Source organism: Arachis ipaensis, chromosome B5 (assembly GCF_059453495.1).
Source record: "Arachis ipaensis isolate K30076 ecotype BB chromosome B5, ASM5945349v1, whole genome shotgun sequence".
Classification (NCBI taxonomy): domain Eukaryota; kingdom Viridiplantae; phylum Streptophyta; class Magnoliopsida; order Fabales; family Fabaceae; genus Arachis; species Arachis ipaensis.
This window is the reverse complement of record NC_142440.1, coordinates 5,130,865-5,143,717: the sequence shown is the minus strand read 5'-3', so window position 1 is coordinate 5,143,717 and position 12,853 is coordinate 5,130,865.

Below are 12,853 nucleotides of genomic sequence, written 5' to 3'. Positions count from 1 at the left end.
CTTGAGATTCTCCGTCTTGCCACCACATTTTGGCAGTTTCCCACAGACGGCGCCAATGTATGAGAAGTCTCTGGTACAGGTTGTGAGATGGATCAAAAACTTGCGAGTCGAGGCGGTTGCCGGATTATCTGAATGGAGCAATAGAGGTGCGTACCTGTAAAGACACTCCGATGCTCAAGTCAAAATGGATCTAACAGGCATAAGGTGTGAGGAATGAGTGAGTACTTGAGGGGGCCTTTGGCTCCCCTTTATATAACTAGTGGTAGTTATCTCATCTTATCTTATCTGGCTAAGATAAGTGAGGTATTTGAATACGAATGTTGGTTAGAGATTGTAGGGTCGGTTTGGGTCATTATCATCTTATCTTATCTGGTTAAGATAAGAGAGATATTTGAATTCAAATGTTGGGTCAGGATATTGAAAGTTATTGATCCGTCTTTGGACCGTGAGGATGGCCCAATCTTGAGATTGCTACGTTCAGTGACCGTTCCAAAGAAGGACTCAAAGATCGGGTCCAAAACATAATTCAAAAAAAATAATCTAAACTTTTCTTATTCATATGTTGTAGTTGTGGCTTTTCCTTTTTTTTTTCTAGCTATTGTTTTTTATCTATTATTACTTTTTTATAATTTATTATTTCTTATTTTTCATCCTTTTCTTGCTTGTTTTTCTTGCTCTCAATGAATTTTAGTTAAAATATTTTTGTAAGATTTGTTGAAAGGTGAAATCTCAAAAAATAAGGTTATTGGTAATGTTTAGAAATATGGGAACAAATAGAATTTTCTAGCACAAATTGTAATTTTCTTTTTAATTTTAAAAAGCAAATCTGTTGGGTGAATTGCAATTTTTTTTTCAAAATGTGAATTGACTGGAAGTTGAATTGCGTCATTTTTTTATTTTTAAAAACGAATTTGTCAGGAATAAATTATCTTTTTTGTTTTTTTAATAAACAATTCGTTAGAACAAATTATCTTTTTATTATATTTAATTTTTTTTAAAATGTAATATGTTACAAATTTTGAATATCAGATCTTCAAATCTCAATAAATAATAATATCATACATAAAAAGATGAAGAAAGAATGAGAAGAAACATAAAATGATCCGAAAAGAAGAGAAGAAGAAAAAAAACGACAATGGCATAGAAGAGGAATGTGAAGATGATGAAACGTAAAAGAAGAAGAAGGAAAGAAATAGAAAAAAGAAAAGATGCATACGACATAAAAAGTGGGACTTGAGTGCACGAGTAAGAAAAGAGAGAAAAAACTATGTGAGATACTAAGATTTTGTTATAAAATTAATTTGTACGCAGAACATTTATAAGAAATAAAATTGACAATTTGATTAATTTGGTTTTAAAAAATGGTAAAATCAAATTTAGAATGTTATAATCTAAAAATTAAATATATATTTAAAAAAATAAAATAGATATCTTTTAAAAAAACTAAATAGATATCAAATATATGTTTTAAATGAATGTTACACATATTTTTAGAAACTATATCGCCTCCGACTTCTCTCCTCATATTATGATATTTTCTCTATACTTTCTCATATCCAATTTTATTAGGTAACTAATCAGAGTTACAGTCGATTTTAAGCAACTTTAATGTAGGCTCCAACAACATAGCCAAATAACAAAAAGTCAAAAACCCATTCCACCACTTTACCCAAAATTAACTCTAGTTTTACTTTTTACTTTTACACGTAGTCAAATTCAAAAAACAATTGCACACCCACTCTCCTTTCACTCCCACCCATGCTATTGCCAGAGTCTAAGCAGTTGTATCATTGCCTCTTAAACAGTTTCAACGACTTTGCTGCTGCAGCAAGAAGCCGCGTGTCAGCTTGCCAGTGACGGCAACCAAAGCCCCATGAAGGGAGTCTCGCGCGCCGTTGCTACTTTCGTGAAACCCGATCCATCGCATCGTCACTGTGCCGTGCAACCCAACCCCTTGATGTCGACCCGGTGCTGAACATCCTTCCCATGAAGCAACTGCCCGCGTTGCCGAAAACCACGTCAACACGCACGCGAAGGGTTGCTAGTAGTTCGTCACTGCGGTGCACCCAATTCTGATTTCTCGTCAGCCCTTAGCCCCCTCGTTGCCAATTGCAACAAAATATTTCGCAAGGTAACAAGAAAAGTGGTTTATCCTCATCATTGGGTGATTTTTCGGAAATTTATTTCTCTTTAAACAAATGTTTCTTTGCTTTTAGATGAATGTTTCATTGTATTGTACATGGATGTTTCTTAGTATAGAATTGCAGATTTCTTTCTGTTTTTACTACTAGTTACTGGGTGTTTCTTTCACAAATTTTAGATGTTCTTCTATATATTTTTTTGGAAGAAACCTCAACGTCAACTACCCGAACACGCCACTCGTGGGGATGAGAATGCAACGCAAGTCGGCTTGACGCAGTGCACAGATGAGGTGCAGCAGAGGGCACAGTTCTATGCGACGGGCGGTTGATCTCGACAGACCAACAATGCGATGAGAGCAAAATTAACGATGATAGTTACGTTCACGAAGTTGTACGTGTATTACGTAGATATAACATGATCTGGTAAAATACATGGTTAAAAATAATTATGAAAAGAATTAGGTTAGCGTCAAAATATGAAAGCTACGGAACAATTTTTTATCACTTTTTAATTTTAATGTAATTATGTGAGATGATTTACATAAAAGCGGTATAATTTAATTATTCAAAAATAAAAAATTGCTCATAGTGAACGGTATTTTTAAAAAAATTAAAAAAAAAAGTTATTTGTCCTCACAAATTCGCTTTTCAAAAATTAGAAAAAAAAAAAGTACAATTTGCTCTTATATTTGCGTAAATCACACCTAATCTTTATTTTGGGATTTCACTTATCAACCAAATATCTTAGAATTATTTATTCATTTTTATTTTCCTTTAAGTGTGCAATATAATGGAAAAAAAAGAGGTATAGTGAAATAATAAACTTATGTAGGGTTTAGTTAATTTGAGTCTAAGAACACATATTAAAGGGGTAAACTATAAAATATGCATCCGAATTATTTTGTCATTAACAAAAATATTTTCAAATTTTGTTATCGAAAAAAATATTTTTAAATTATTTAAAAACATATAAAAATACACATTCATAAATTGAAATATTCTTTTTTTTTTAAATAAAAAGAGCTCAACAAAAATGTGGAGCGTTAGAGACATAAACCAACATAAAAATACATATAATTACCACTTAAAATACTCAAACAAATGCGTATCCCTATGTTATATCCGGCATTGCCATCAACAACAAAAGGGACCATTGTTCCTCCACTCTTTGTAGCTAAGCATAGTCATGTTGATGATGTCTTCAATACGTTTTTCTGTATTCTGAAATAATCTCCTATTTATTTCCAACCAGATGTTCCAAATTACTGCGAAGAAACTTGTAAACCACTTTTTGCTTTCCTCCTTCCTCGTTATGACACCTGTCCAGCTTTGAAAGTGTTCCTTTAAAGTACCCGGAACAGACCAATTTTTGCCAGATTCTAATACCAAAGCGCACCACACCTGCCATATAAAATCACAACCAAGAAACAGGTGGTAGACATATTCAACATCCTTATTACATAGAACACACACATTATCACCCTGATTAATAATTCCGAGTCGACATAATCTTTCTTTTGTATTCACTATGCCTATCAATGCAAACCATATAAATAGCTCAACTATTGGAGGGACTAAACCTTTCCAACTAGTCTTAGTAAAGCTATAGCTTGTTACGTCCTCCGAAAGCGTCTCCACCTATAGTACCTGCACAAAGGAGTTAGTAGAAAATACACCTTGCCTATCAAACTTCCAGACAACTCTATCCTCTCTGTCAGAGGCTAGTTTAACCTGCCTCAAGGTTTCATGTAATTGATTCAGAAGTTCCAACTCCCATTGGAATAGCTCATGCCTCCATTGGAAGTTCCAAATCCACTCAAACCCATCCTAGAACCCACAAACCACTATGACAAAGCCTTTTTGGTTTGAAACCGAGAATAGCCTTGGGAATCTATCCTTTAGAGAACCGCAACTTAACCAGACATTTTCCCAAAAGTGAGTCCTTCTGCCATCACCAATCTCCATTGCCAAGCCAGTTATCATCTTATCTCTTATAGATTGCTCCTTCCATGGCCCCCTCTAGTAGGTAAATCCTGGATTGATAAAAGCTAGTTAGGGGAGAGATTATTACAAGAGCAAACTACTTTCTTCCACAACGGACACTCCTCTTTAGAGAACCTCCACCACCACTTAAATAGCAAGGCAGTATTGCGGAGCATTGCATCACCGATTCCTAGCCCGCCTAACCTCTTCGGGGCTTGGACCACTTCCCATCTAACCAAAGCCATGCCATCCCCCTCCCCCCCATCCTCTTTACCCCACAAGAATCTCCTTTGTAATGAAACAAGTTTCTCCGCAACAGCGTTCGCCATCTTATATAAGCTTAAATAATATACCGGCAAACTATTTAAAACTAACTTAATGAGTACAAGCTTCCCCGCTTTATTAAGTACCTTGGATTTCCATAAGCTTAGCTTCTCCTCCACTTTTTCTATTATTGGCTTCCAAGTCTTGACCAACCTAAGATTCGCACCGAGAGGGATCCCCAGGTATTTAACCGAAAGAGCAGCTTCCTTACACCCCAGCAGACTACACATCCTCTGTACCCAATGTTGATCACAATTGATTGGTATCAAACTCGATTTCTCAAAATTGATGCTTAACCCCGACATCAGTTCAAAGCAGCGAAGAAGCCTTTTGTAATTCTTAACGGACTCCTCCTCTGGCAGACAGAATAAGACAGTGTCATCAGCGAACTGAAGATGTGACAATTCTATATTGTCTCTCCCTACGAATAGAGGGGATATCTGATCATTTCTGACAGCCTCCCCAATCATCCTATGTAAGATATCAACAACCAGAACAAATAGGAAAGGAGAAAAAGAATCACCTTGTCTCAGGCCTCTACCCATCTTGAACGGCTTAGTTGGTGATCCATTTATCAACACTGACATAGTAGCTGTGCCGACACACTCCATAACCCACTCCCTCCACCTGCGCCCAAAACCTATCTTCTGCAGGACAATGTCCACAAATCGCCACTTGACCCTATCATATGTCTTTTGAAAATCCAGCTCGATTATAGCCACTTTCTTCTTACTCGATTTGAGCCAATACACCGTTTCGCAAGCAATAAGAGGGCCATCGTGTATTTTTCAGCCCTTTACGAACGCACTCTGAGTTTCTCCAACCAGACTTGGCATAACTAATCTCATCCTCCTAACCAAAACCTTAGAAATCACCTTATACACACAACCAACCATACTGATTGGTCGGAGGTCCTTAATCTCCTTAGTCCCAAAGAACTTTGGCGCCAAAGCCACCCATGTGAGATTCGAGTCTTTTGGTAATCTAGCTGTCTGAAAGAACCCTAATACCGCTGTCATGAATTCAACCCCGATTTCATCCCAGCACTTTTTGATGAAGTTCATGTTGTATCCATCACTTCTTGGCGCCCTAGAAGATTTACAGTCCCTCACGGCTTCTTTAATCTCCTGAGACGACGGTAATACCTCCAGAGCTGCAACATCTTCTTCATCTATTAAATTCATCAGTCCATCTCTAAAACTCACCATAGGAGACTCCTCCTGATGATACAAATTCTTGTAGAACTCTCTGATAGCAATTTTTATTCTTGCTTGATTCTTGACAACCCGTCCATTAATAACCAATGCATCAACCATGTTATTCCTCCTTCTTGTTGAAACTATACTGTGAAAGTACCTGGTATTTTTGTCCATGTCCTTCGCAAGACGGGATCGCTACATCTGTTTCCAGTGCAGTTCCTTCCTTGCATACCACTTCTCGCAGCAATTCACCAACGCCTTTCTTCTTGCCTCCACTGTTCCATCATATACTCCGATGCTTACCATGTCATCTATCTTCTTGATCTCCTCTTCAAACTTCATAATTTTCTTATCCATGTCACCAAAGTTATCTCTGTGCCATTTTTCCAAAGGAATCGTCAAGGCCTTCAATTTTATCTATGAGTTGTAAATTCCCTAACCCCTTCCATTCCTCCTTGACCACTCTTAGAAGACCTTCATGTGTAAACAATAATTCAAGACTTCGGAATGGTCTAGGACCACATCTCATACTAGTATCATCTACTATCATCGGGCAATGATCTGACAAGCCACGTGGTCCTCCTCTCAAGCGAATCTCTGAGAACTCCTCCATCCATTCTAGATTAACCAAGACTCTATTAATCCTGCTACAGGATCATCCTCTAAACCAGGTAAATGTCCAGTCAGTAAGCGGTAAGTCCACCAAAAGCATATCTTGCACCCAGCTCTTAAATTCTTCAGCAGAAATGGATAAGCTAGCATTACCTTTTCGTTTCTCTACATGTATAATTTCGTTAAAGTCTCCCATGAAACAACAAGGGACCTGACATAAACCAGCTGTATAACTCAGCTCTTCCCACACAACAAATTTTTCGTCTTTAACATGGGTACCATAAACCAAGAAAAAAGCACAGTTGAAATTGTTTTTCAAAATGATCCTTGCTACGTATAACCACCTCTCCCTTTTATAACAATTATTCATTCTAAAAGACATTTTGTCCCACATTAACAGCAAACCACCTGAAGCACCATCAGACTCAACATATTCCCACCTAACATTGTCTCGCCCCTAGAAGCTTACTACCTCAAATTTTGTGACTGTATTCTTTTTTGTTTCAATCAACCCTAGCATATTTAGCCTAAATTTTTTCTTTCAGGTCCTTAATCATTCTCGCCTTTCCATCTCCCCTCAATCCCCTAACATTCCATGAGTTAAAAATCATTTTAAAATACTAATACACACCTTATTTTTATTCTTAGGTCTGCACCGTCTTGCTTTCGCCTTTTGTTTCGCCAGTCTTATTTTCTGAGCAATTATTTCATTCTGAGCTTGCAGTGCGGACATGATGTCGTCCTCTTCATTGTGCAATACTGCGCCAGACTCCACTGCTATTTCCCATGTTCTCCTGTTTTCCAACATCTGCTCCTCCAAATTTGAACTTTGGTTTTCACCAAAGTCCTCGTTGTTATCATCTTCGTCTCCCTCCCTTAGAGCATTTCCGTCTCCATCCCCGTTCGGCACCAACATCCCCGATCCTATCTTCAAACCATCTCGGCCATGTTCAGCATCGTTGGTAGCAACTAGCTTGTTTACATATCTTCTGTCTTCAGCTTCACCTATCGAAAAGTTCTCCCCGTCTGATCCGTTATCCCCGTCAATATCCCCAAGGATACCATCGTCACTAGCAGCCCCAAGATTACCGTTTTTGTCTACAACTACTCCGAGGTCTCCAAGGCCTTCAGCCAACAAGAGCACAGAGTCACCAGCCCTCCCCATCCCTCTACCCCCTTCCATCCTCCAAAACCACCGAAGCCGGCACCAACTCATCGCACCCAAGCGCCTCATCGCAGTCGTTTCTGCCGTCCACTGCGTTCTCACCCATAGCCCGGACCATTGTTGCTATCGTGCACTGGTCCGCTGATCCTTGGTTCGCACGGGTCAAGCTTTCGTCTCCAGCTCCTCGTGCTGGTGGGACCAAAGACGAACCAGCACTGCAAGCTCCCTGGGTCGCTGCTGCTGCTGTTGCGCGAAGGACAGGACTGCAGTCACTTGGCGCATTCTTCTTCCCTCGACCCGGCTCAGGTCGACCCAGACCACCCAAGTGGACATCCCCAACGCTGCATGTGGCTGTTGAAGAAGCACTTGGCCCAAAAGCAATTCGTGGCCCAAAGTAGTGAATATTCTTGTTGGGCCAAGTTTTCTTTATGCCATGTTTTTTTGGTCTATCCCTTATGGCTCTCCCTTACAGCTCATGATTCAAATTCTCAATATCCCAAGAAACCGTTTTCTCAGAATCTTCATAATTACTCAAATCGGCAGCCCCCACCAAATCCGCAAATTCTTCAATGACTTCTTTATTTGATTTCTTGGTTACCAGATTGCGGCGATTTTCTATTAAATTCACATTAACCCACTCATTCAAAATACTTTCAGAAATTATGCTTTTGACCTCGGTTAGTTCACCTTCTCTCGCCATCGCCAATAGCAGTTCTTCTGCCTGGTCTATGCATTCTGGTCGGTTCACCAGCCCCACCATCCTGATAGCCGCATCTACACAGTTACCTGAAGTATTTTTTCTTTGTAACTCGCAACTTGTGTTTCCAGCAGCAGCCTTATGCAACTTATAGCTAGTACTTCCATGTGTCTCGCGCCCTACCTCTTTTACCATCACATCAAAACCGCTAATGCCAAATGTAATGTGCATCCATTTGTTGATCACGTCCATAATGCAGGTATCGATTTGAACTCGTCCAACACTAAAGTCATAGCACGATTCCGTCATCGTATCACATCCAACGACTTCACCCCATTGATTCCCACCCACTCTCTCTCTTCCTCTCTCACTCTCTCCCTCATCTCTCAGATGTGGCACAAAAAACTTTCTATGTGAAAAGTGAGTTACGCCACACTTTTCTATTAACGAAGTATGTCTTTGATCATGGTTAGATATTTTTGACACATTTTAAAAGTATTTGAGGATATTTTTTTCGGTAACAAAATTTAGAGACATTTTTGTCAATGTCAAGATAGTTCAAGTACATTTTTTATGCTTTACCCCATATTAAAATTGTCGTTAGTATAAATTTTTAAATATTTTATTTTAATAAATAAACAATAAATGTATTAAAAATTTGAATTTTATATTTTTTATAGAACTTTTTTTAATATTAAAATGTGTTTTTAAGTCACAAGTTAACTAAACCCATTTATTTATAAATATAAATCTGAAAAGGTCATTATAGAGATTATTATTTATGGTTATAGTTAAAGAAATATAAAAATAAAAAAGTTGAAAAGAGATTTACACAATAAAACTCTCATTATTGATAGGTATGAATTAATTTAAATTCTAGTTAGACCACATAATTAAATACAGTGTGTCCATGATGCTTAGTGGGTATCTACTAATGAATTTGACTAATTTGGTGCCTTGTGTATTTCCTTGTTCCGTGTACCTTGTGTAAAGAAATTTTGGTCCAACCAGCCTGCCAGTCTCCTAGGATATGATGGAGTTATTACTCCCTAGTCTCTACATTTATAAGCAAAAACATATAATATAATAAAACTAATTTTAATATATTATTAGTATAAAATATTTTATAATTATTCAATTATATTTATTCTAATTCAGACATTTATGCAATGAAATTAAAAAATTGTTCTTTCCTATGCAATCCACACCCGTTCTGAAGAAGTTAACCAAATCAAAGGGCAAGAAGGCCCAGTAATGACAAATCGAATGGATCAAAGTCATTGCAATTTGCAAAGAGCTTTTATAGTGACTTTTAGTGACTCACAATAATTCATAACCTACTAGTCAGATCTTCCATTTAGACCGTTCACAAGTCACCCTCTCCTTTTTGCTGTGGAACATGGCTAACCTTTTGCATTAAAAATACAAAACAATCACTCACAATTGGGAATGGCAACACAATCTATACCTATAGGGTCGGGTTTGTTTACGAGAACGGAATAAAATAATATATTAAAAATAAGACATAAAAAATAGAGACATAAAATTTAATATTTTTTGTATTATGTTTGTTAATAAAATAAAATAAATTATAAAAATTTAATTTATTTTTATTTTTATTTTTTTATTTAAAAGGATTGAAAAAAATATAATTATAAAAAGTTAACAAGAATAATAAAAGAAAAAAAATAAGTTGTGTTCTTTTGTTAGTATTTTTTTATCTTTTGTGTTAAAATGAACATAAAATACACTAATTCAGTATTTTTAAACATAATATTTCTGTTTATATTTCATCTGTTAAATACAATTTTATATCTCGATATCTTTATCTTAGTGTCTTATCTCTGTAAACAAATGCAATTATATTATCGTTAATTAGTATTATTAGTTACTAAATCAGACTTCATATATTTTTGTATATATGTGTTATTTAATTATTTTTAATATATATTTTATATTTTAATATATATTTTATATGAATAGTTAATTTGATATTCTTTTGTATACATGATATAATTATATTTTTATCATTAGCAAATTTATAAAGTACTTCTATTAGCTATTGATAATTCGAAGAAGAATTTGATAATTTACTCAATAATCGATGAAAAAAATATTTGATGAAGAATGAAATTTAATGGAGAATAAAAATTATTACTAAAATTTTGAGAGATGTATATTACACATCATATATTTATTTTTAAATATTTTGTCTATAATAAAAGTAGTCATCTTCACTCCTCACTTTAAAAAACACCATTGGATCCATAATCCATTCGTATTTGGTGGGTTTGTTAAAGCTATAAATTACTTCTTAGATCTTTTCTTAAGAGAAAGTCTTTTGAGGAAAAACAAATCAAATAATAAAATAATTAAATATAGAAACATAACGGTGAGGGTTTGAGGGGTGATAGGCTAGGTGGGTCCCACTAGAAACTCATAACTGCTTGTCGTAGATCAACCTGTTGTTGTCCTTTGTTTACTTCCCTCCTTCCTAGTTTGTTTCTCTTAAAGGGGACGATTATCCTGTGCGACTCCTCATACTGTTGGATCAGTGCACCCCAAGACGAGATAGATGTGGGGCCCTCTGACCAGAGTTATGACATCACATTCTTCCACGTGTCCTGCAAACTTGGTGAGCATGTATGACTGGACTCATGTGCCGAAACGTATAAAGTTGTGTGTCGTTTAATACAGTGGAAGAAGAATAGAACATTGCAATCACAATTTACAAACCTAATCTATCCAATAAACCAATCACCGTTTATTCTTAAAATTTAATTTTGATGTAACACGTATATTCAATTATATAGTATTACACTAACAAAAATAATTATTTTTTATATTAATTATATGAATAATTATCTAAAAAAATAGTTGTAATTGTATAATTATATAAAATATTTTATATAATTATATAGTCACAACTATTTTTTTAAATGACCATTCACATTCCATATAATCAATATAAAAAATAATTATTTTTATTAATATATTTTTATACAATTAAAAATATATGTGTATCAAAATTAAATTCTTAAAAAAAATTTAAACCCTAACATATTTCTGGTTAATTCATATAAAAGTAAAACCCACCTTTCTCCCCTTATTTTTCAGTCCTTCTTTAATAGATTATATTGTTTTTGGAAAATCAAGTTTTTCTAAATTGAAAAGATAGACAAACTGAAAAAGTAAATATTTAATTATTCTCAAATTAAGATAATAAAATTTATATATACTAAAAATTATAAATTAATTTCTCATTTTATATTTTATTAATTTTTTCGCTTTAATTTTGTTCCTGTCTTCGGGTATTACTAATTTGACTACATTTTCAGTAATCAATGCACAAACGAATAATGTGTTCATGATATTGTGTATTGATATGAAATTAGTTTTTAGGTTAGGGTTGCCTCATTGCATGAATGGTTAATCTTGTTTTGGCGGCGGTGGGAAAGATGGGAATGTGGATAAGAAATACTTAGCTGAATTTTGGAGCTAAATGTTACCAGCTAAGGGAAATTCTAATAAAAAGAATTTAACTAATTAGATTATGTCTCGCATATTGCTTTTGAGTTCATTTTGGCTTCTTGTTTTTCTATTTTAAATAATTTGTTAACTGCTATGTATAGAGGATAGAGCTGCATGCTCTCTAGTGTAGCTCAAATGTTAATTAAATTGTGAATGAATCATTAATTAATTAAATGGCGTGAATTGTGAAGAGAGTGAAGCAATGAATCGAACGAGTCTATTGTCTCATGTTAAATTGTTAATGTATGTGTGATGTGTTATCTATTCAGTATGCTTGTATTATAGGATAATGTTAATTTATTGGAGACAATGTTTTAAAGGGTGACATTGCGATGTTTCATAACATTGTTAGTGCGCACATGAATGATAGAATTATTCCTCTCTATTACAACACATCAAATTAGGAGCCACAGCCATCAACCATTTTCTTTGTCTCCTTTTTCAAAATTTAAAAAAAAAAAAAAAGAGGGGAGAGGGGGAGTGTACTTAATTAGAGGCAAATTAGAGACCAAATTCACTAACGTATATATATTATAATATTTAAGGGGAAAAATTAAACCTAAATCTTGAATGTTTCAATGCAATGAATTAATAAGATGTAATTTTGTTTTGTTGTTCATATTATTTTTGGATAGAATAAAGACTAATAAATTAGATTGTTGCATATATATGGCGAAATTCTGACCTTTGCCTAAGCATGTGAGTGATTATTCGATCAACTAAAGTTGGTTAATTAACAACAAATATGTTTAGTAACAAAAAAAATAGTCAAAATCTGTCATAATTTATCTTATTTAGCATTTATTAATTGCTATAGCAATTAATAAATAAGATAAATTTTGATTTTTGTTGTCTCACTAGCATTACAGAATTAATAAGATGTATGATAGATAGCTAGATTTTATAGTGCATTAAAAATTAATAAATTTTCATTTAATTGATCGGCGCTGAAAAAATTGTCAAATTTTATCTCGTATGGTAATATTATGTAATATATAAAAAGTGGATGAATTTGATGGAGTAAAGTGCTTGTGTGGTATGGATTATAAACATGAAATACGAAAGTTTTTAGGTTTACCGTTCATGCACTGGCCCACAATTTAGTCAGGTCCAAAATGATTAAAAGCCTAGTCTACAAAGCAAGAGTCCAGACCACACTCTGGGATCTATCCAACCTATCCGATCTCATAAAGGTTGGCTC